Source organism: Ornithorhynchus anatinus, chromosome 11 (genome assembly GCF_004115215.2).
Source record: "Ornithorhynchus anatinus isolate Pmale09 chromosome 11, mOrnAna1.pri.v4, whole genome shotgun sequence".
Classification (NCBI taxonomy): domain Eukaryota; kingdom Metazoa; phylum Chordata; class Mammalia; order Monotremata; family Ornithorhynchidae; genus Ornithorhynchus; species Ornithorhynchus anatinus.
This window is the reverse complement of record NC_041738.1, coordinates 25,526,379-25,551,988: the sequence shown is the minus strand read 5'-3', so window position 1 is coordinate 25,551,988 and position 25,610 is coordinate 25,526,379. Positions and strand designations below refer to the sequence as shown.

At 43.7% G+C, this 25,610-nt stretch overlaps 1 non-coding gene across 1 annotated transcript; it reads left to right on the top strand.

Annotated features, from left to right (window-relative positions):
* Positions 1-7,990: 7,990 nt before the first annotated feature.
* LOC114815343 lies at positions 7,991-8,128 on the top strand. Its single transcript, XR_003763106.1, has one exon. It is a non-coding gene; the product is annotated as a small nucleolar RNA SNORA7 (small nucleolar RNA).
* Positions 8,129-25,610: the final 17,482 nt, after the last annotated feature.

Sequence of the window (25,610 nt, the reverse complement as noted above, 5' to 3'; positions counted from 1 at the left end):
GGACAGGGACTGTGTCCAACCTGATTAACCTGTATCTACCCCAGCACTTAGAACAGTTTGTTCATTCATTCAATCATATTTATTGAGAGCTTTCTATGTGCAGAGCTCTGTACTAAGCACTTGAAAGAGTATCATACAATAATAAACATACACATTCCCTCCCCACAATGAGCTTACAGTCTAGAAGCTTGGCACCTAGTAAGCATTTAACAGTACACCATAACTATTAATATTAGTATTTTATTATTTTCTTTCTCCTATCTGTAAATCAGTTTACATCTGTTCCTCCCACATTTGACTGAGAACACTTTGAGGGCGGGGACGCTGACTTCTACCTCTATTGTACTTACCCGAGAATTTAGCACAGAACTCTGCATGCAGTAGATGTTCAATAAATTACAATTACTTGATTGAAATGTTGGGGAAAAGTTATATTGGCACAATTTGGGATCGTGGAGAGGGGAGGACTTCTCTATGGTATGATATAAAAATGTACTTAGTTACTAATTAATAGTATTCCTGCAGGAGACAGCAGTAACAAAGTGGCTGTAATATTCATAAAGACATCTTTCTTATGAATATTAAAGCATCCTATTTTTCAAGGCTACATTGCCCAGTTGAATAAAAAAGGCAGTCAGTGACAACAGTCTATCAGGACACCCCCCCCAAATACAAAATGGCCACAGCGTTGTGATTTTTTTTTTTTTTTTTGCTTTTCAAGTGCTTACTACGTGCCAGGCACTGTACTAGGTGCTGGAGTAGATACAAGCTAATCAGGTTGGAACGCCATCCATTTTTGACATGGGGCTCACAGTCTTAATCCCCATTTTACAACTGAGGCCCAGAGGAAGAGAAATGACTTGTCCAAGGTCACACAGCAAACAAGTGGCTGAGCCTGGATTAGAACCCAGGTCCTTCTGACTCCCAGACCCATGCTGCTTCTCACACTGATTTCAACTGCCAAGGGAGGTCAGGGGACAGAATGAATCACTTCAACCTAGATGTCCCGAAATATTTTATTTGGCCCTTAAATTACAGGCTTAATTTAAGCCCTTGAATTGGAATGTGGGCAAAGTAAAGTTTCCCATTGTCATGACTTCCCCAAAACAGAAATATACCTAAGAAGAATTTTGCCTTTGTTATTTTTTTATTAAGGTTAGAGAAACTTAGAAACACTTATAGTCATGCACCCCCACATAAGGATGTAAATACATGCTCACACCCCACGCTAGAAACTGAAAAGGGATTCAGTGTAATCATTTGTTGCAGCAAAATGGCTGTAGTCAATAAATGACATTCATATCTTTCAAACTAAGAGTTAATGAGGTGCCAACGAGATGTAGAGAGTGGGGAAATATCTAGAAGTTGTGTTTCACCCTGACGTATAATTTAGCATGATCCTCTGACTCATTAAACCTTCAAAATTCAAAAAGATGTTTATTTTAAATCACATCTAAAAATTAAGCCGCTAACATACCCTTCAACCAACATCCTTCTTCGTGGGTGAGATGGCACAGCTAATTGGGGCACTTTGCTTTCACCTCTGGAGACCTGGAATTAAATCTGTCTTGAGTCATAACAGAGCTGAGTCTAATGGTTTCAATCTCATCTTTGCAGAGAGCTGCCTTCATGGCATGAGTAGACTACAGAGGCAGGGAGGTCTTGCAAGCCCCCTTGGAGAAGACCAAGGCCCAGAAAGGAAGCCCTTGGCGAGTGAGAAGTGGGAAGCAACATGGCCTAGTGGAAGGAGCATGGGCCTGGGTGTCATAAGATCTGGGCTCTAATCCCAGCTTTGCCACTTTTACTTGATTGAAATGTTGGGGAAAAAGTTATATTGGCACAATTTGGGATCATGGAGTGGGGAGGACTTCTCTATGGTATGATACAAAAATGTACTTAGTGACTAATTAATAGTATTCCTGCAGGGGACAGCAGTAACAAAGTGGCTGTAACATTCATAAAGACATCTTATGCTGGGAGACCTCAAGCAAGTCACTTCACTTCTCTGTGCCTCAGTTACCTCTTCCGCAAAATGGGGATTAAGACTGCGAGCCACGTGCGGACAAGGACTGTCCATCCTGACTATCTTGTATCTAACCCCAACGCTCAGAAGACTGCCTGGTAAATAGAAAGCCCCTAACAAATATCATTTTAAAAAAAAAAGAAAAAGAAGGGATATATCCACCTCTAGGAAGAATTATTGCATCAAGGATAGTGGCCAGCTGTCTTCCACCTTGGCAGAGTTGGGCCAAGTGGAATGGGTGGGAAAATGGGACCTAAATTTGGGATTAAGAAAAAACCTCAGAGGAAAGGACTGGTGAGCACAGAAGCCCATTCCTGGCCTAGATGAGGAATCTTCTACCCTGGAGTTCTCAATGATCTCCCGCTCTGGACATAAGCTACTTGTGGACAGGGATCCTATCTACTAACTCTGACTTCTTCCCAGCACTTTGTACAGTGTTCTGCATACTATACAGTGTTCAATAATGCTATTTATTATTTGATTGAACAGGAGGATTGGCAGACACCTAACTGTCCAGAATGATTTGACATGCAAATTCGTGAAGCGTTCCATAGTTTTACATCACCTTGATTCTATTATTTTGTTAATGAGATGTACATCAGCTTGATTCTATTTATTTGCTATTGTTTTAATGAGATGTTCTTCCCCTTGATTCTATTTACTGCTATTGTTTTTGTCTGTCTGTCTCCCCCGATTAGACTGTAAGCCCGTCAAAGGGCAGGGACTGTCTCGATCTGTTACTGATTTGTCCATTTCAAGCGCTAAGTACAGTGCTCTGCACATAGTAAGCGCTCAATAAATACTATTGAATGAATGATTTAAGTGCAGTCATGCACAGAGGACGGAGGCTGAACGTCTTAAAATGGCTCTTGAGGGTCCCTTTCCAGACTAAAGATGTATCAATTTATTTCTTTCTCCTTTTAGGCACCTAATTCTGGTTCAAGTAAAAAAAAATCTGCAGTCAAGTGATTTTTACTCAAGTTTAGTCAGGTTCAGTGATGAACCTGTCAAAAAACACCTTACTTCCTGCCTCACCCTTCCAGCAACAGAGATGAGAGGGCTTCAGAACTCTTCCCGGAGTCCTGCTTTTTTGACTCATTCCCTCAGTTTCCCAATCTGGAAACAAAACTCTTCACCTACTATCCTGAGAAGTTACCTATCGGACAGAGCACAGGCTTAGGAGTTAGAAGAACGTGGGTTCTGATTTTAGCTCCGCCACTTGTCCGCTGTGTTACCTTGGGCAAGTCACTTCTCTGGGCCTCAGTTATCCCATCTGTAAAATAGTGATTAAGACTGGGACATGGACTGTGACCAGGCTGATTAGCTTGTATCTAGTCCAGTGCTCAATATAGTGCCTGGCACATAAGAAGTGCTTAACAAATATCATGAACCAAAAAAAAAAGTGATAAAAGCACAGAACAAAATAATGAAAATAATGAGAAGCAGCACAGCCTACCGTATAGAACTCGAGCCTGGGAATCAGAAGGACCTGGGTTCTAATCCCCCCATTATGTCACTTGTCTGCTGTGTGACCTTGGGAAAATCTCTTCACTTATCTCTGCCTCAGTTACCTCATCTGGAAAATAGGAATTAAGACTGTGAGCACCATGTGGGACAAACTCATCACCTTGTATTCCCCCCAATGCTTAGAACAGTGTCTTGCACATGGTAAGCGCTTAACAAATACCATCATTACTATTAGAGTGCCTGGTACACAGTAAGCGCTTAACAAACACCATGAAAAAAAGCCAACAATTGCTCCACTCAAGATTCACCCGGAATTCAAAGGATTCATCTCCTCACCTACTGGAATCATTCTTTGAATTTCCTCAGCCCACACATTTGTAGAAAAGTTCAAAAGCCAGAATAACAGATATCTCAGTGGACTGTAAACCCCTTGAGGGTAAGGGTCTTGTTTTCTGCCTATATTATACTCTCCATATACATTATCCAGTGCTCTGCACAGAGAAGGTGCTCGGTAGATGTTATTCATTGGCTCAAATGCATAGATATCATCCCTCACCTGTCGGCCCCATTAGATTATAAACTCCTCGATGGTATGGATCTTGTCTACCAACTCTGCTGTGTTGTACTCTCCTAAGACCTTAGTACAGTAGTCTGGACACAGTAAATGCTCAATAAAAACTGTTTGATTGATTGATTGATTGATATGTCCCAGTTTTAAGGTGCTCTGGAGGCCAAGCAATTTGCTCTATCATGTCATCAGAGGAAGGGGAAGACTTTGATTTCCAAGCCCTCCCCCAGGCCCTTCAGAAAAATCAGTTCTGTGTCAGCAGGAGGTTCCTGCCATCCTTTTTCTTTCCCTGCAAAAAAACCCCCAGAAAACAAAAAGCAAATTCTTCGTCAGATTTACCTTCCCCCAGCCCCCTGAAATAATGAATTGTCATCTAACTCCCATCCCCCAGAAGGCGCGAACAAGAGAAAAGAGACCGTGGCTGGCAGTTTGTTTTCCGTGTACTCCTCCAGGGAAGTGGGGAGACTGTCGCTGATAAGGAAAGAGCAGAAAAAACATTTGACCCCTTTGCTGCAGAAATGATCACAACTGGCAGGGAATCCATCTGTTCCTACAGAAGCCAACATGTTTGTGATTCTGACAGTTCATCATCGGAGACATTATGTATTCATGCTTTCACGGTCCCCCGCGCACGCGGCGTATTCAGCTGTATCTCTGGTAATTAATGTCATGCTGCAGATGAGGTGAGGAGGGGGAAGCTTCTTTCTGAGGGAGGACCCTCCCTCCCCCAACTGCTCCCAGCTCCCCATGCAGTGTGTAGCAGACTGTTCCTCACCCTTGGACATGCCCAGAAGAGATCAAACTGTGTCTAACAACATCTTGGAAAACAGCGAGACCTAGCGGGAAGAGCGCAGGCCCGGACACAGGGGACCTGGGTTCTAATCTCAGCTCTGCCTCTTGCCTTCTGTGTGACGTTGGGCATTTCACTTCACTTCTCTGGGCCTCAGTTTCCTCACCTGGAAAATGGGGATTCAATACCTATTCTTCCTTCCCCTTAGGCTGTGAGCCTCATGTGAGGCAGGGACTGTATCAGACCTGAATAGCTTGTATCTACCCCAGCGCTTAGAACAGTGCATGACACATGGTAAGAACTTTACAAATACCATAATAATATCATCATCATCATCATTGTGTTATTATGCGTGGCAATGACTAAACATCCTCTAGCCCCCTTCTCTCCACAGATAAACATATTTAAAATAACATAGATGAGGGAAGACTGATAACTCCCACCATCATGTGAGCACAAAATCTGATTCCCACCATTCCCAATAGGGTCTCTGAGGAAAGCTTAATGGAATTGAAATGTGTTGCCACAGAGAAGAGATTCATCGATAACATTTATCTAGTGCTACAGCATGCAGAGCACTGAACTGGACATCTGGAGGCTCCAGTGTAAGCTCCACGAGGGCGCCGATCATGTTTTCTAACCCCAAGCAGTAAGTAGAGTGCTCTATATACGGGAGCTGCTCAGTAAATATCCACAGTTGATTGGAAGGTACACAAAAGCATTAGGAAACTTCATGCTTGCCCTCAAGGTCCTCAGAGTATTACGGGGAAGGAAAAGATTCAGAAATTCTCGAGATGCAGCCTAGCCTAGTGGAAAGAGCACAGACCTTGGAGACAGACGGCCTGTGTTCTAACCCCAACTCTGCCAATTGCTTGGTGTGTGACCTTGGGTAAGTCACTCCACTTTTCTATGCCTTAGTTCTGTTCTCCCTCCTACTCAGACTGTGAGTTCCATGCAGGAAAGGAACTGTGTCCAACCTAATTCATTTCTATCTACCCCAGCGGGTAGAGCAGTGTTCGATACAAAGTAAATGCTAAACAAATACCATTAAAAAGATATAATAGAGTGATGTTGAACAGTGAAACCGGGTAAATGTTTAGGAGTGCCAAGGTAGCTCAGAGATGGCATGACTGGAAAGGTAGGTGATGAGTCAGAAAATGCCTCCTGGAGGAGGTAGCCCATCAGAAGGGGATGTGTGAAGGAGAAAGGCAGGAGCACTGAATCAGAAGCAGCCAGCTAAGGGTCTTGGACATCTCGGCTATTCACTTCCCTGAAGACAAGGGGCTAAATAAGATGGCCTCAAGACCCTCTAGGATGTTATTCTGACAGGACAGGACTGTCACAGAGGAGGTGAAGACCCTGATGCAAAGCGTGAAGGGGTTATTGTTTTCCTAGGACTTGAGGAAATGGATCATTACTAGTGGATCATTACCTCTTAGACTTTAAGTCCCAGAAATGCATAATAATAATGTTGGTATTTAAGCACTTACTATGTGCAGAGCACTGTTCTAAGTGCTGGGGTAGATACAGGGTAATCAGGTTGTCTCACGTGAGGCTCACGGTTAATCCCCATTTTACAGATGAGGTAACTGAGGCCCGGAGAAGTGAAGTGACTTGCCCACAGTCACACAGCTGACAAGTGGCAGAGCTGGGATTTGAACTCATGACCTCTGACTCCCAAGCCCGTGCTCTTTCCACTGAGCCACGCTGCTTCTCTAAAAGCAGCAGTGTCCACCTCACAAGTCAAGCAACAAGGTGGTTGCCTTGATCAGCCAGTCAATCATATCACCTGAGTGCTTACCGTATGCAGTCCACTGTACTAAGCACTTGGGAGAGTACAATATAGCAATAAACAGGCACAGTCCCTACCCACAACTTACAGTTCAGAGATGGAGACAGACATTACATAAATAAATCCATCACAGATACGTACACAAGTGCTGTGGGGCTGGGAGAGGGGATGAGTGAAGGGAGCAAGTCAGGACAACGCAGAAGGGAGAAGGAAAGCTAGTTCAGCTGAGACTCTTGAGGTCAGAACTAGTTTATACATCCACAGACGCTGAAAGGTGAGAGGTCATCTAGTCCATCCCTCTGCTTCCAATCTGAACTACACCTAACTTTGCTCGGTTTATTCAACCGCCACTTGTCATCTGTGGGTTCTTGAGCGAGTCGCTTCTCTGTGCCTCAGCTGCCTCCAGGGGATTAAGACTGTGAGCCCCATGTGGGACACGAACTGTGTCCAACCTGATTAGTAATCCAACCTGACTACCCCAGCACTTAGTACAGTGCCTGGCGCATAGTAAACACTTAAAAATGCCATCTGTGTCTCACTATGGGAAAAGATGTGTGTTATAATATTACAAAAAGCTCTCATCTGCCACCACAAGGCTTTCTCTTCCTCTCCCCAACTCCTCCAAAATGCCTGCTGTTTCCCTGGAGAAAGCATATCTAAGTTACAAGAAGACGTACAATTAAATCTCCTTCATCTAAAGTACTGCAAACACTGGAGTTCCTGCTAACAGAGAGTTGTAATATTCCCATTAGATTTTTCTCCTCTTTCTTTGGAATGGAAAAAAAAAAAAACCCAAAACCTCCAACCACAATTATTTCCACTTTAGTGAAATATCTTCTTTAATCTTGGGATCTGAAAAACACTAGAAGAGTTTCTGCAGGTGGGCTCTTCAATGGCTGCTGTCTTCCCAGAGGCAATTAGAGATTTAGGTTAAGATGGAATGAAAATAATAACTGGAAAATTAACTAACATCCTAAAGTGGAATTGCAGGGGCCTGGCATTGTCTAATTAAAGCCTTTAAAAAGGAATCAGAGCCTAATGGAACCAAGTCGTGAGATTTGGGTAAAAAATGACACCAGCTTGTAGAGGGTATCAATCAATGACCATGAATCATATTTAATGAGCACTTACTACATACAGAGCACTGTGCTAAGCGCTTGGGACAGTATAATATAACAGAGTTGATAGACATGTTTCCTGCCCACAGCAAGCTTATAGTCTAGAATTGGACTTTCCCAGGTGCTTAGAATTGCACACAGTAAGAGCTCAATAAATATGATTGAATGAATGAATAAATGAATGAGGGGGAGACAAACATTAAGATAAATAAATTACCGATATGTACATAAGCCCCTCTCAGGGTCTCACCTGGAGAGTTTCCAGTATTCTACCAGTCTCGACTACACGAGGGAGAGTCAAGCGGGGGCCTGTCCATTCCATTCCTAGCTTGGGCAGTGGTTAGAGAATGGAAGGCAATCTGCTAAAGGTCAAAATCACCTGTGCTGGACAGCAGCAGCATGGGAGGGAGTCAATTACTGAGCGGAAGGAGACAGTGGTAAACCACTTCCATAATTTTGCAGAGCAAATTCTACGGATACAATACCAGAAAGACCGCAGATGACGTCGGGGCATTCCGGGAAAGATGTGTTCACGGCATCACCATGGGTCGGAGTTGACTCGGCAGCATAGGACAAGACAAGATGTTCATAGCGCTGTGGGACTGAAGGGAGATGGAGAAAAGGAGCGAAAAAGGGAAAACCTTTATCCTGAAGAATGGACAGCTTCTTCAGGTGAATTTCCAATGGAAAGTCAGTCTTTTTCTCCTTCTGTGAGGCCTAAGCCAAAGAAAGAAGATGCAAAATATTGGAGTCAAACAGCTCAGTGAATCCGTTACAGACAGGTGTCACAGGACCATTGTCCACAGAAGGAGAGTTGCTATTAGAAGCCAACCCTCTCCCAGGGCCAGACTCACTGCTCTGTCCTGTGGTAGCTCAGGGACATACAGTTTGTCATTTGGGAGTCTCACAGTGCTTGGAAACATCAGACAGTGCACCAGGTCTTGGGTAGCCAAGAGATTAAATAGAAGCGAAAAAGGGGAGAGAACTGGAGCCAAGCAAAAAGGAGGGGAGGAGAATCAAGAAAAGGGCTCTTTTTAATAGAGCCCACACAAAATTCCTGGTCAAACATTCACGTTTGTGAATCTATGCAAGGGAATAACAGAAGGACATGAGCCCCTTGTGGGGAGGGGACTGTGTCCAACCTGATTATCCTGCATCTACCCTAGTGTTTAATATAGTGCAGGGCACCTAGTAAGCACTTAAACACCATAGTTACTATAATGGTGGCACTTGTCAATATAGAAGCTTACTTGTAAGCATGAGGGAGGATGTGTTGATCCCATATTGGTCTTTTCAGTTATATTCATACAACCAATTAACTGTCAATAGCATCTTCATATACTTAGGAAAGAAATATCTACATATCTAGATCTATATGGATACACATACGTACGCACACACATACACAGAGGTAGGTCTCAGTTTGTGAGATCTTCAAATACTAAGGACAGCAACAGATATATATATATATATATATATATATATATATATATATATACAGAGAGAGAGAGAGGCTATAATAATAATTGTGGTATTTATTCAATCCTTTCTATTTGCCAAACACTGTACTAAGTGCTGGGGTAGACACAAGATAATCAGGTTGGACACAAGGAGAACAAATACTTCATCTCCATTTTATAGATGAGGAAACTGAGGCACAGAGAAGTTACATGGCTTGCCCAAGGTAAGCGGCAAGTGGTAAGTGGCAAAGCTGGGATTAGAACCCAGATCCCCTGACTCCCAGGCCCATGCTCTTTCCACTACATAGTCTGCTGCTTATTTCGGAAAAAGGTGGATAACTCACTGCATGAAGCAGCAGTGTGGTGAGAATACTAAAAACAAAGTCAGAAATAATTCCAGTGCCCTGATGAATGATCAGTAAATGTGCGTCCACTCACATCTACCCAGTTGTCCTTTTTAAAATCGTCACTAAGGCAAATGTTTCTTTAAAGGCAAGGATGAAGGTCGAAACTGCCCTTTGCCCATTTTTTAATGGTATTTTTAAAATTTTACTCCGTTCCAGTCACTACACTAAGCAGTGGGGTAAATACAAGATAATGAGGGTTGGATAGAGTCCCCATCCCACGTGAGGTTCACAATCTTAATCACCATTTTGCAAATGAGGCAACTGAGGCACAGAGAAGTTAAATGACTTGCCTAAGGTCATCAAGCGCCAGATCCGGGATTAGAACCCAGGTCCTCTGAGTTCAAGGCCTGTGCTCTTTCCCTAAGGCCACAGTGCTTCCAATTGCAACATTCTGGCTATCTGTGTTTTTCCAGTTCTTGGGCAACCTCATGGAGAGCAACGACCAAATTGTCTTCCAAGATGTCCCTAAAAAAAGAGTTTTCAAACTTTGTACTTAAGATTCAAAACGTTTTGGGAGAGCATTAAATTTTTCTGCAAGAGCCTGTCAGAAAAAGCCTTTCTGGTGGAAGATGGAGGAAGAATGAAAGCTGTCCAAGCCAAACATCTGGACAAACATTTCAGGAAATGGAACTGTTCGGGATTCCCCTCTCCTGCTTTGGGTGGCCTTGGACCAGGGCTAATAGTAAGGCTAGCCATGGATGGCCCTTGTGACACCCAAGGCCAAGACTGTCCGCTGTGTGACTTTGGGTAAGTGACTTTACTTCTCTGTGCTTACATCATCTGTAAAATGGGAACTGAGTCCGTGAGCCCTAGGCGGGACAAGGATTTTGTTCAACACAATTTGCTTGTATCCATCTCAGCGGTTAGTACAGTTCTTGGCACATAGTAAGTACTTAATAAATGTCACAGTGCTTATTCTTGTTTCCGTTATTATTATTATTATTACTGCACCATTATGCCAGGCACATAGGGTAACAGAATGACATCATATGAAGTTTTTGTTGGAGCCCCACATCTCTCTAGGGAACCCCCCAGCTCCCTCCCCATTTGCTCCAGAGTCATGGCAATCTCGTCCCAGTTCCCCTTGAACACAGACGCCTTCTCTGAGCCACAGAACCACGTGTCAGGAGCCAAAGTGGAGGGAGCTGGGTGCTGAAAATACAGATAACAATAATAATAATAATTGTGGCATTTAAGTGCTTATTATATGCTAGGCACTGTATTAATCGCTGAGTTGGATACAAACAAATCAGGTTGGACACAGTCCCTGTCCCACATGGGCTTATAGTCTTAATCCTCCTTTTACAGAAGAGGAAACTGAGGCCCAGAGGAGTGAAGTAGCTTGCCCAAGCTCACAGAGCAGTCAAGTGGAGGAGCCGGGATTAGAACCCGGGTCCTTCTGAATCCCAGTCCCATGCTCTGGCCTCTATCTAGGGCATGCTGCTTCTCTAATGCCAGGCATATAGCATCTGGTACTGTATAATTATCAGACAGGTGACAACCAACAGGAAGCTGGGTAAATGACCACCCATCATTTATGGTTGGTTAGAAATTCATAAATCAGTCTCGTCTATCTCACCATCAACCCCTTATCCATTTCTCCCTCTGGCCTCACTTAGGTACATAGCCATAATTTATTTTAATGTTTTTCTCCCCCTCTAGACTGTGAGCTCTTTGTGGGCAGGGAACTTGTCTGAACAACTCTGTTGTACTCTACTCTTTTAAACTTTCAGTACAGCGCTCTACGCACAGCTAGTGTTCAATGCTATTGATCTATTGATCAGTATGTTTTTTCCTCTGAGTCCTTCTCAGAGCCGATGACTCTGAAAAACCTGAGGCAGAAAACAACGGGAGGTGATCAAGACAAGCTCCTCTTTCCCAATCTTCACTGGGCCGATAAGGATTAGCAGAAAAGACGGAGTCAGGGACGCCTAAAGATAGAAGAATTCGTTCCACGCGACGACGAAGGGAAAAATGTATCACTATACAGAGGACATGAGATGTTCTCACTTTAACAATTTGTGAGTTTAATAATTGAATTAATTGTGATGAAATTAGTGTTTGGAAAAAAATGTTTTAAGTCGAATAGCTCACTTTATCTAGTCGTGAAGCAGTTACGAACCACTAAATCATTTCTAAATTCGGTAAAGAAAACAAGCCGGGGAGATTTGTCTGGTGTGTTAACACATATTATTTACCCCTGGGTGACATTTTAATAGCAAGGGAAAATATGAACAAGCTCAAAATCCATGCACACACTTTGCCACATGCAGTTTTGAATACATAAATTCAAGCTTTGTCAACAGTAATGAGCCGCAGAGTGCAGACACCTGCTGGGCCTCTTAAACTTTTCCTGAGAAAAATATACATAATTAAGGAATTGTGAACACTCACCTCTGATTTATTATTAAAACAACACACCTTGGGCTCCATTTGTATCCTTGCCTCATTCCATCGTGCTCACGTTAAATAGGCAAGTGATTAAATACCAACTTCACAGGAACCCCTTGACTTTCGCCGTTCAGGTTCTATCCACTCGACCCACCTGTCCTGGTTAAAAAAAAAAGAGATTACAACTGCAATGCCTGGAAGTGCTGCAGTCTAGACACTGGAAGGTAGAATACACTGGAAACCTTCCTCTCACTAACGTTTGGCTGCCCTACAAGCATGGAACGTATTGTTTCCTCACTTTCTGTTCTTTAAATTTCAGTTCTAATCCCTCCCCGCTCGGCAAGCTTCTATCACTCATCTGAACTAGACACCGACTGGAATAATCTCGGCCTATCCAGCCTGCTCCCCTATATTACGTACAGGTCTTGACGGAGGGAGAGCTATGCACTTAACTTGGCCATAGGAGCAGGTCTCTGTCTTGTCGTCTGTGAGCTGAATTATCACCAAATCTCCTTCTTCTTCAGGAAAAAGAAGCGGAAATGTTGAGTGCAGTTGGGAAGCAGCGAAGCTAAAGTTGGAGAAGAGAAGATGGAGATTCTTAGTGAAATGTCTGAAGTTGGTCAGAGGGTCTCTGACTCTTCTCCCCAACATGACACCTATGGGCCTGTGAGCTTGGCCAAGGAGTCAGTGATAAAAACCCACAAGAAAACTCCCAGGAAACACTTACAGGCTTCAGCATGCCAGGGGGACTGAAAAAGGATGTGCTGCCTTGTACTTCACCCAGCCAGGATTAGCTTTTAGCACCTAACAAAAGGTTTACGCAAACTGCAGCGTATTACCAGTCTTAAAGCCTCTTCTGCGATTGGATAGAGATAACAGGAGACTTCTAAGCATCTTTCCCCTGCATTCAGTTTCATTATCAGGCGGATTTCCAGCATTTCAACTCTGTAGTTGATTTGATTTCACTCCTTCGGACTGGGTTACCTCTAATCTGCCTCTTTTTCTTCCCTTTTCACTTTGTTAAAGGTGAAGTTCAAGGCCCGTTCCATTTTCCTGTTTGCTTTCCAATCTCGAAGGTGGCTTTTAATATGCTTAGTGAAGCCTGAACGGTTCAGGCTCGCCAGCATCATTTTGCTCACTGCAATCATCGGACGATGCGTTGAAAATATAAAGCATTTTTTGAATGACTATTTTCCTCCTTTCGGATTACCATAAATTGGACTACTTTGCTAGGTTGTTCAATGTCAATTCCTGTTACCACCTCTGTCACCATTTCAACATTGCTTTGTCCTAAACGTTTGCAACTAGCTGGTGTCGATTCATCCCCCTTCCCAGCCCCACAGCATTTATGAACATATCTGAAATTTATTTATATTTCCTGTCTCCCCCTTTAGACTGTAAGCTCGCTGTGGGTGGGAAATGTGTCCGTTTGTTGTTATATTGCATTCTCCCGAGCATTAAGTACAATGCTCTGCACACAGCAAGCACTCAATAAATATGATTGAATGAATAAATGAATGAAAGTTCAGACTTTTCTGGCTTTGCTTGCTCTCCGGCATGGATCACGGTATTTCAGTTAATCAATCAATCAAGAACCGGGCTTGGGAGTCAGAGGTCATGGGTTCGGATCCCGGGTCTGCCCCTTGTCAGCTGTGTGACTGTGGGCAAGTCACTTCACTTCTCTGGGCCTCAGTTCCCTCATCTGTAAAATGGGGATGAAGACTGCGAGCCTTATGTGGGACAACCTCATTCCCCTGTATCTACCCCAGCGCTTAGAACAGTGCTCTGCACGTAGTAAGCGCTTAACAAATACCAACGTTATTATTATTATCATATTTATCGCACACTTACTAAGTGCAGAGCACTGTTCTAAGCACTTGCGAGAGTACAACAGAATTAGCAGAAATGTTGCCTGCCCACAATGAGGTTACAGTCAAGCACTCTATCTTATGTTTTCCTTTTGTTGGGTAACTATTACCTTGTTTTCATCCTCCTCCATTTTCCCCAAAGCTCTATCATTAACTAAAGAATATGTACTGACTTTTCCAATAAAAGTGTTTAACCTTTTTTAATGTTTTATTGATTCCTAAAGCTCTGGTTCTACCCGAGGATACTGATTGCTACATTAACGAGCTCATTGATATTCCTTTAACAGTCTCTCTGCAACTTGAAATGCAGTGTGGGGAAGACAGCGCTCCAAACGATCCGTTAATCAATGGACTAATCTAGCATCTTCCCTATGCACATTTGAGGAAAATAAGTCTATGGGAAATATGAGTTATAGAAGCCCTGAATCAGAACTGGGTTGCTCAAACTGGACGTCGGGCCTCTCTGCAGGAACCACTGACAAAGTATATAACAAAAAGGAGCAATCCACATTCCCTCCTGCTCCCAGCTTTTTGGACTGGCTGGGACCCCAACAGATGGTCAAACTGCGACCTCGTTGTGGTTGTTTTGTTGTTGTTTTTTTGAAAGACAAAGATAATGGTATTTGTTTAGCACTTATTGTGTGCTCAGCCCTGTACTAAGCACTGGGGGAAATAAAAGATTAGCAGGTTGGCACAGTTCCCATCGCACATGGGACTCACAGTCTTAATCCCCATTTTACAGATGAGGGAACGGAGGCACAGAGAAATGAAGTTACTTGATCAAGGTCACCCAGAAGACAGGTGGCAGAGCTGGGATTAGAACCCAGGTCCTTCTGCTACCAGACCCGTGATCTATCCACTACGCAACATCGCTTCTCACTACACCACACTGCTTCTCAATGAGGGACGTGGGGTCGGGGAGAGGAGTAATGGTCACCCTTAGGGGTGGTGGGTTAAGAGGTTTTGAGGACTACTGGTCTGAGGTCCATGGTAGCTACAAATATCCAGTAATAGTAATAATAACAATAATAATAATTGGAGTATCTGTTAAGCACCTATTATGTACCATGAACTGTACTAAGCGCTGGGATGGACCCAAGCGAGTCTGATCGGGCACAGTCCCATCCCACATGGGGCTCACGGTCTTAATCCTCATTTTCCAGTTGAGGTAATTGAGGCCCAAAGTCACACGGAAGACAAGTGGTGGAGCTGGAATTAGAACTCATGTACTTCTATCTCCCAAGCCCATGCTCTATCCACTAGACCACGCTGCTAGTAGTTTAACGAGTGCCCAGTGGATGCAAAGCATTACCCTAAGTTCTTGGGAAGCACAAAAATGAAGAAGTGACATATGCCTTGCCCAAAAGGAATTCACACACTAATGGGGGTGTAGAAATAAAAATATTTGTAGCTAGGATAATCAGAACGAACAATTGAATGTTCAATTGAATGAATATATGCAAATAAATATATACATTTATTTGGGGAGGTGTCCAAATACTAAGCATAGACATAAATATAAAGGTGCTAGAAATAGCTGGTGAGTTTGTATAGCTTGGGGCCTTGAGAATTAGGGAAGTCCTGTTTTGGGAAAGTGAGATTTTAGAAAAGTGGGTCCAGAGGAAAAAGTACAGGATTGGGAGTCAGAGGAAACAGTTTCTAGTCCTCTGACCTACTGTACCACCTTGGGCATGTCATTTAAGCTCTCTGATCCTCACTTTCTTCATCTGTAGAATGAGGGTAAGATAGTAGTAATAATGATAATTCAGGTATTCATTAAGTGCTTTCTAGGTTTCAAGCACCTTACTAAGTACTGAGGTAGATACATGGTAATCAGGCCCGACACCGTCCCTGTTCCACATGGTGCTCACGGTCAACGGATAATGAATCCCCATCTTACAGATGAGGAAACTGAGGCACAGAAAAGCGAAGTGACTTTCTCCAAGTCACACGGGGGCAAGTGACAGACCGGAGATTAGAATTCACATCCACTGACTCTCAAGCCTGGGCTCTTTCCAGTAAAGCTGCTTCTCTAGGTTTTCGAAAGGCCTGAAAGGAAGGAGATGCTGTGAAGAGGCACTGCAGAGCAAGCATGGTGGAACAGATGAGATTCTGAGAGATGTCAATCCTCCTAGTGAGTCTGTGGTGTTTAATTTACTCCTCGAATACCCTTCTGTGATAAGCAAATACTTCTGCCTTTGTCCCATCAGGAAATGTCAGGAAGACAGATAAGATGAATCTGGGATCATCTTTCTTGGCATCTGGCCCTGTACAGGGCCAGGGAGGGTTGGGGGCTCTTAAGTTGAGGAGGTTCGAGAATTTCAAATCAATGAGGAAGAAATGAGGAGCCCAGTTGAGCCCACATGGATGATTTTTTATAGCATTTAAACACTATGTGGCAGACCCTGTACTAAGCACTGAGGTAGATACAAATTGATCAGATTGGACACAGTCCCTGTCCCACATAGGGCTCACAGTCTTAATCCCCATTTTACAGATGACCCAACTGAAGCACCAAGAAGTTGTGTCTTACGAAAAGTCACCCAGCACACAAGTGGTAGAGCCAGGATTAGAACCCAGGTCCTTCTGACTCCCAGGCCCATACTCTATCCACTAGGCCACACTGCTTCTCTAACTCTAATAAATACTCAATAAACCTGGTCCCTCAGAACAGTGTGGAACAATTCCACAGGCATTTGTTGCTTTGGTTTGGTGAACTAATGAGATGCTAATCAATATGCACTCTATTCTGCAGGGGCTAATTTCCTGGCTGCAGGGATACTGTTTATTTCAGCGAGAGCTCCCCCACGAGCCCTTCGTCATTTACATCCATCCACTTCTCATGTAAATAGCCTCAGTTGGCAGAGCCTCTCGAAGCCATGCAGAAAGCACTGCGTGAAACGGCAGTGCCCCTCCCTCCCAGCCCCCGCCCCCGGTCCCCAACAGCCGAAACGACGTCGTTTCATTTTCCCTCCCGACAGCTTGAAACTCTGCACTATTTTCCCCAAGGGAGATTTTGCTTTTGAACCGCATCACAGACATGGATCTTGCATTCTTCTGGATCCAGGGAGGCACAAAACCCATCCAGAGCAAATCGTTTCAGAAATCCTCACAAAGCAAAGCAGGATTTTCCTTTATCCGGTATCCTGATAGTTCAGTAATATAGAGCTAGAAGGGAGGTCAAGAAGTCATCCGTTCCAGTCCACCTCCAGGTGGGTGAGCATCTAAACCATTCAGAACAGATGGCTGCCCATTGTTTTCTTGGTGATCGCCAAGGCTGGAGATTCCAAGTCTCTCCTGAGACCCAGTCCAATGAAACAACACTATCATTCCCTATGTAATGTCTTTGGCACTCTTAAAAAGCCAAGCTGTGAAGGCATGTGCCCAGAAAGAGGATCAATCGGTCACATTTTTTGAGTGCTTACTTGAGAGCACTGTACTATGCGCTTGGGAGAGTACACTATAACAGAATTGGTAGGCACATTCCCTGCCCTCTTTGCACTTACTGTCTAGAGGGGAAGACAGACATTAATATAAATAAACTAGGGATACGTACATAAGTGCTTTGGGACTGAGGGAGGGGTGAATAAAGGATGCAAATCTGAGTGCAAGGGTGGTGTTGAAAGGAATGGGATGAGGGTTTAGTCAACCAAGACCTCTTGGAGTAGATGTGCCTTCAGTAAGGCTTTGAAGGAGGGGAGAATGATTGTCTGTCGGATATGAAGAGGGACGGCTTCCAGACCAGTGCCAAATGTGGGCAAGAGGTCAGCGACGAGATAGATAAGATTAAGGTACAGTGAGGAGGTTGGCATTAGAGGAGCAAAGTCTGTATGCTGGTTGTAGTAGGGAAGCAGTGAGGTTAGGTAGGAGGGGACAAAGTGATTGAGTGCTTTAAAGCCCCTGCTAAGGGTTTTCGTTCGCTAGGGAGATGGATAGGCAACCGCTGGAGGTACTTGGGCATTTGTGATGGCTACATCTAAAACCAGTTAGGTTGACCAAGAATTTACATTTGCTAAGTGAAGAGGCCGTCCCAGCCAATAATGTCTTATCTGAATCTTAATGCTCCTAATAAATCGGAGTTCTCAGCCACTCTTCCTCTTGCTAATCCTTCCTCTCCATCCAAACAGCTAGCACATTAGTGCAAACACTTAACCTATCCTGTCTCGATTATTGTATCAGCCTCCTTGCTGACCTCCCTGCCTCCTGTCTCTCCCCACTCCAGTCCGTACTCCTTTCTGCTGCCCGAATCATTTTCCTTCAAAAACGTCCAGCCAGCGTTTCCCCACTCCTCACAAAACTCCATGGTTGCCCATCCACATCCACATCAAACAAAAACTTCTCACTATTGGCTTAATCAGTACTTAATCACCTTGCTCCTTCTTACCTCACGTCTCTACTCTCCTACTATTCATTCAATCGTATTTACTTACTGCACTTACTCTGCACTTACTCTGTGCAGAGCACTGTACTACAACTCAGCCCGTACACTCTTTCCTCTAATGCTAATCTTCTCACTGTAACCTCTATCTCGTCCATCTCGCCCACATCCTACCTCTGGCTTGGAAAGCCTTCCCTCCTCCTATCGGACAGGTAATTGTTCTCCCCGACTTCAAAGCCTTACTGAAGGCACATCTCCTCCAAGAAGCCTTCCCTGACTTAGGCCTCCTCCTCTCCTCTTCTCCCTCTCCCTTCTGCGCTGCTCTTACTTGCTCCTTCATTCATCCTCCCTCCCATCCCCACAGCACATATGTATATGTCTGCATATACCTGTCATTTTTTTATCTATTTATAGTAATGCCTGTCTCCCCCTCTAGACTGTGAGCTCGTGGTACACAGGAATGTGTCTACTTGTTGTTAAATGTACTCTCCCAAGCACTTAGTACAGCGCTTTGCTCATGGTAAGTGCTCAATAAATACGATTGAATGATTGGATGAATGCAGTTTCTTTGAAGACGTCCTTCATCTCTTTAATTCTATTCATTTATATTAATCATTAGTCATCATCATGATTGGTATTTGTTGAGAGCTTACTGAGTACAGAACACTGTCCTAAGTGCTTAGGGGAGTATAATGTAATAGAGTTCATAGATACGTTCCCTACCCACAAGGAGCTTAGAGTCTAATAATAATAATGATGATTGCTGTATTGGTTAAGCACTTATTATGTGCCAAACATTGTACTAAGTGCTGGGGGAGACACAAAATCATCAGGTTACACATAGAGCCCACAGTTGAAGTAGAAGGCAGAAGAGGAATTGAATCTACATTTCGCAGATGAGGGAATTGAAACCCAGAGAAATGAAGTGACTTGACCGAGGTCACCCTGCTGATTTTTAATAAGTGATTTACAGATTTAAACATAAGAGCTGTGGGGATGAAAGGGGTGGGGGGCAACTATTAAATGCCCAAAAGTCACAAATCTTTCACCTCCTAGGCAAGCTGAAATGCTCAGCGTGCAACTTTTCCCATTCGCATCTGTATGAAATCGTTTAGAGGATTAGAATGCCTCTTGAGACCAAAGGACTCTAGGGTTCTTATCAAAGGGAAGCACTTTTGACTGGATTCCCATCTCCATCCGGAAGTTCTTCCGTAAACCAACCATAAATCCTCCTATTTTCATTACTCATTCAACAGCACTGAGTACAAGAAAATAAATAAGGTGGACTGATAATGTAGCTGGGCAGCAAATGTGAAGACACCTTCATCTGAGCCACTCAAGCATCCTCTGCCCCTTTCCAACTACATCCGGTAGCAGTAAAGCTGGATCTGAGATATGGCTCCGGAAATACATTTTTTTTTTGGAGGAGGTCTAATATAATTTCATCCATAGTGCAACCCAATCTGTGAAGTTTCCCTCTAAGAAAACAAAGAGTCTTTGACCTGGATACTTTCAACTCTAAGTAAAGCAATGGAACTTAGATGTACTGGGTTCTTCTCAGTTTCACTCTTTGTTCCCTTCTTCCATGGATCCATAATTAAACATTGACAACATCATGTCCTGCTCTTCCAAATCAATCAGTCAATCAGTGGTAACTATTAGCTCCAATTGCGTGTGAAGCTTGAGAGACAATGACAGAAGCAAAAGATATTCTTTCAATCATATTTACTGAGTGTTTCCTGTGTACAAAGCACTGTAATAAGCGCTTGGAAAGTACAATTCAGCAATGAAGAGAGACAATCCCTGCCCATACCATATGTACCCTACCCTCAAGGACCTTACAATCTCCCATCATTTAACCTGACTAGCCTCCAGAGGAAGAAGAAAGGCAATGAGAGGGGATCCCCCTCCCCGTTCTGTTCCACTCCAATAATATGAGGTTGGAAAATGGGTGGATCATATTCTTGAAGCCCATTCCCTCCCCATTAATTATAGAATTTAATTCTGGTCTTTATTAAGTGCTTAGTATGTGTCAAACGTCGTCCTAAGCACTGAACTACATGAAAGACAAATCGGACACAGTCCAGTAGGGCTCACAGTCTGAGAAGGAGGGAAAACAGGTACGATAAAGAAGCAGTGTCACCTAGTGGAAAGACGATGGACCTTGGAGTCAGAGGTCCTGGGTTCTAAACCTGACTCTGCCACTTGCCTGCTGTGAGACCTTGGGCAACTTAACTTCTCTTTGCTTCAGTTCCCTCAAATATAAAATGGGGATTCAATTCCTATTTTCCATCTTAAACTGTGAGCCTTATGTGGGACAGGGACTGTGTCCGACACGCATAATAGTAATTGTGGTATTTGTCAAGTGCTTACTAGTGCCAGGTACTGTACTAAGCGCTGGGGTGAATACGAGCAAGTTGGTTTGATCACAGCCCCAGTCCCACATGTTTTAATCCCCATTTTACAAATGAGGTAACTGAGGTGCAGAGAAGATAAGTAACTTGCCCAGGATCACACAGAAGACAAGTGGGAGATGGGGGATTAGAACCTAGATCTTCTAACTCCCAGGCCCGGGGTCTATCCCCTAAGCAACACTGCTTCTCTATGTCACCACTGACCAACACTCCCTGCTCAGAAAGTTTCAGTTTTGGCCCAGGATCTATAAGAAACTCAGGCAACTTAACTCCCCTAGTCAAATTTGGAGTGAGCATGGAAGGAGTCCTTGCATACTAACCGTTTTAAAGATTTAAATTCAGTTTCAGAACCTCAGAGTTGAAGATGACTCCTGCTGAGAGAAGGGAATATGACAGATGGCATAAGATATTACAGTGATTTTACTGACAAAGCACTAAGCGTATCACAGAAGAGGTTCAAAATCAATTCATCTGTTTCCCAGTAGAAGCGAGTTTAACAGGCATCGGAGCATAATCTTGATAATGTAGTTGTTCCAAGAGAGGAAGGAATTAACTAGGCTGCCCAAAATGTATGTGCAAGACAATTCTTTTCCATGTTACCCAGATAAAGACTTAAAAATCCCATTTGTATGGAAATAAACTGAGGCCCCACACCGTGAGCTATTGTCCTGGGCTGGGGAAGAGTTTGACAACACACTCGGTCAAATCGGGAGAGAGGAGCAGACTGTTTCAAGGTTTCTTTCTTCTTTTGTCCTTACAAACCAAATCCCTCGGGAGAAGAAACAATGGTACCCACTAAAAGGCTGAGAAATATGATCGGAGCGCTGCGGATTTTTCCCAGTAACTTAACAAAATTAATAGCGAATGGCTCTACTGCCGAATGGAGTTGGGTTGAGAAAAAAATCAAAGGCTTGGATTTGCCAGAGGCCAAGGCGGTGGGCCTCGTCGTATAGTTGGGTAGAGATGGCTACTGCCCATCGGGTAGCCCCACAGCCCAGCGCTCTTCCATTCACAAGGTTAAGGAGTCTTTCTGAGTGATCTAGGGAAGACAAGGCCTTACACCCTGGCCTTCTTCCCCTACCTCCCAAGCACTCTCTCCTCCCCAAAATCAGGCTGCTGGGTGGAGAAAGGATAATATCAAATTATTTTGAATGAAAGATTCTAAAAAAGTACAAATGAAATTTAAAACAGTGAGGATTCAAGATGGACAGCCCTTATTCACATGGATTTTAAAGAACCATTTCCTCCATCATAGCAATCGTTCATATTAATTAAGTGCTGCTGGTTGCAGAGCACTGTACTAACCACTTGGGAGAGAACAATATAACGGAGCTGGTAGTCACATTCCCTTCCCAAAAAGAGTTTACAGTCTAGAGCAAGTGTCGCTAATATCATAAGTTGAGAGAGTTGTAACTCCTCAGTTATTAGCACTTATGGTTAAATCTCGGTCCACCTAATATTAATAAATTATGGTACCTGTTATGTGCTTACTATGTTCCAAGCTCTGTATTAAGTGCTGGGATAGATACAAGATAACCAGGACGGACCCAGTCCCTGTCCCACATGGGGTTCAGCGTCTAAACTGAAGTATAACAATCCCCATTTTATAGAAGAGGAAACTGAGGCATAAACAAGTTAAGTGATACGCCCAGGATCACACAGCAGTCAACTGACTCCCAGGCTTGTGCTCTTCCCACTAGACCTCACTGCCTAGGCTGCCCTCTTGCATTCACTGATATTCCCCTCTATTACCCATCCACTCACTGTGACCCACCCGTTATTACCAATCCTCCCTTTCTCTCATCTTCCTACCTCCCAACTCCAACCGCCCTCCTCTTTCTCCCACTGAGCATGCCTTGGGTTAACCAATCCACACATTCTCTCCCTGATCTTTTCCTTGCTTTCTCTGGCTCCTCACTCATCAGTGCCATTATGCATGCAGAACACTGGACTAGGCATTTGGAGATCTTGCAAAAGGAGAAAAAGAAGTAATCCCTACCCCTGAGGTACTTGAAATCTAATGCCTTTTTTGTCTTCCCTTCCTTCATTCTGTGGGCCCTACTTTCCTTTTCCTTCTCCTATTCTCCCAAATATTTCCTTTCCTGTATTTTCCTTATTTCTCTGAACTTCTTCTGATATTCTGCTTGATCCTTGAGTGGAAACAACACTCCAATTCAGCAGGCTATACAGTTATGGAGGTTTTCTTAGTAGATATCATGGCCGGACTCTGATCCAATCTGAACGGTGCATGGGAGCAAAAGAAGAATCATGGCCAGACTCTGACCCAATCTAAAAGGTGCATGGAAGCAGAAGAAGAACGTGAGTCATCACCCACACGCAATCTTATGTCCTGAAGCGTGTGTCCTGGGCAGTACTGTTGACTACTGGAGCTTGGATAACTCATGAATCTACTCTTTATCACAGTGTTTTTAACAGCTACATCAAGGACAAGAAGAAATGGGTGGCACATGGCATCACATGTGAGTGGAAAATGACGTGGCCAATTAACCCCCAAATGGCACAAATGAGTGAAAACCTGGATTTAGCCGTCGGACCTACTGCATCATTGCCCTCATGAGGCATAGATAAATGAGTCAGGCTCAATAATAACATGTCCTGACATTTCTATAGCCTCCTTCCACCTAAGGACTTCATGGACTTAGATACGCTTCATGTGTATGCTCATAGCAACTCCAAAAAGGCTGTAAGCTCCTTGAGGGCAGAGCATATAATAGTAATAATAATACTGAATTTGTTAAGCGTTTACTATGTGTCAAGCACTGTTCTAAGTGCTGGCACTGTTCTAAGTGCTGCATATGTGTCTTGCTTCTAATACACTCCGCCAAACACATAGTCTATTGTTTTGCACTCGGTAGACCCGCGATAAATGCCACTGATTGATTGACTGCACTCAATAAATACCACTGATTGACTGCACTCAATAAATACCATTGACTGCACTCAAGAAATAATATTGACTGTAATCAATAAATATCATTGATTGATTGACTGCACTCAATAAAAATCACTGATAGACTGACTGCACTCAAGATTGATTGACTGATTGGACTGATCCCTGAGAAGCAGGCAGTGATAGCAAGAGTCACAGATGGTATCCTCATTTTTACAGATCAGAAAACAAAGCACAGACTAGCGCTGTAGCACTGAGTACTGTGATCAGTAGATCACTGCGAAAAAAATATGCAGGTGAGAGTTCGACACTGACCACGATCCTTCAGGTGACACAGGAGTCAGTGGCAAAATCAAAATTAGATTTAGGTGCTCTTTCTGCCAGACCATACCTCTTTGCGTGTTTAAGAGTTTCTCGCAGACTATTAAGGAAGTGCCGATGTAAATGAAGAGCAAAGAAACACTTCTTAGCTATCACTATAACTCCCTCTGGGGAACCGTTCCAGGCATTTTTCTTTTATGGTATTTGTTAAACACATACTAGGCGCCAGGCACTGTACTAAGTGCGAGCTAAGGTACTAGTTTGTCAGGTTGGACACAGCATCCCCACAGCACTGTACTCGTCCGCTCAACTGTATATATTTTCATTACCCTATTTATTTTGTTAATGAATTGTACATCGCCTTGATTCTATTTAGTTGCCATTGTTTTTACCAGATGTTCTTCCCCTCGACTCTGTTTATTGCCATTGTTCTCGTCTGTCCGTCTCCCCCGATTAGACGGTAAGCCCGTCAAACGGCAGGGACTGTCTCTATCTGTTGCCGACTTGTTCATCCCAAGCGCTTAGTACAGTGCTCTGCACATAGTAAGCGCTCAATAAATACTATTGAATTGAATGAATGAATGAACATAGGGTTCACAGTCTTAATCCATTTTACAGATGACGGAACTGAGGCCCAGAGAAGCGAAGTGACTTGCCCAAGGTCACGCAGCAGTCCAGTGGCAGAGCTGGGATTAGAACCCAAGTCTTTCTGACTCCCAGGCCTGTGCTCTATCCACTAGACCACACTGCTTCTCAGTCACACCAAGGAGAGAGTGCAGCCTGGGACAACGTGTGTGACTCTGCTCTCCCTCCTTTCTGGGCAACATATGGTCCATCAATCAGTATCAAGCCTATTGATTGAGTACCTGAGGGCCAAAGGGAGCACGCAAAGGGTCATTGTTTACTTGCGAGAAACCCAGCCATTGGAAAGCAGGCCAAGTACTGTACTAGACACTTGGGGAAAATACAAAGTAAATGACACAACCCTTGCCATTGAAGAGCTTCCAGTCTAATGTGGGAAACAGTGTATGTGAACTGAGCAGAGCTAATAGAGAAGAGAAATAGACATAAATGAAGAAATAAAGCCATAGCAAACAAATGAATAAATACACAACAAGAGCTGGACTGCCTGAGGGGTGTGGGAATTTGTTAAGGGCGACCTATTTACTGTACCTAGATCTCATCTGTCTCATCATCCACCTCTCACCCATGTCATGCCTCTGGCCTGGAACACCCTGCCTTTTCACATCTGACAGACAATTACTCTCCCCATTAAGACTTCTAGAAGGCACAACTCCTCCAAGAGGTCTTCCCTAACTAAGCCCTCATTTCCTCCTTTCCCACTCCTTTTTGCAACACTCTGAATTGCTCCCTTTATTCACCACCCACCCACCTCCTCTAATCCCACAGCACTTACATAAATAATCATAATTCAATTATTTATATTACTGCCTGTCTCCCTCTCTAGACTATATGGACAGGGAATGTGTCCATTATATTGTGTGTCGTACTCTCCCAGGTGCTTAGTACAGTGCTCTGCACACAGTAAACTCTCAAGTAATATGATTGATTGGTCAATTGATCAGGGAATGTCTCCAGGAGGAGGCGAGTTTTGAGCTGAAACTAAAGGAGAGAAAGGATGTGATTTGGAAAAGGTGAAGAGAGAGGGTGAAAATTCTGAGAAGGAGGTCCATACTGGAGT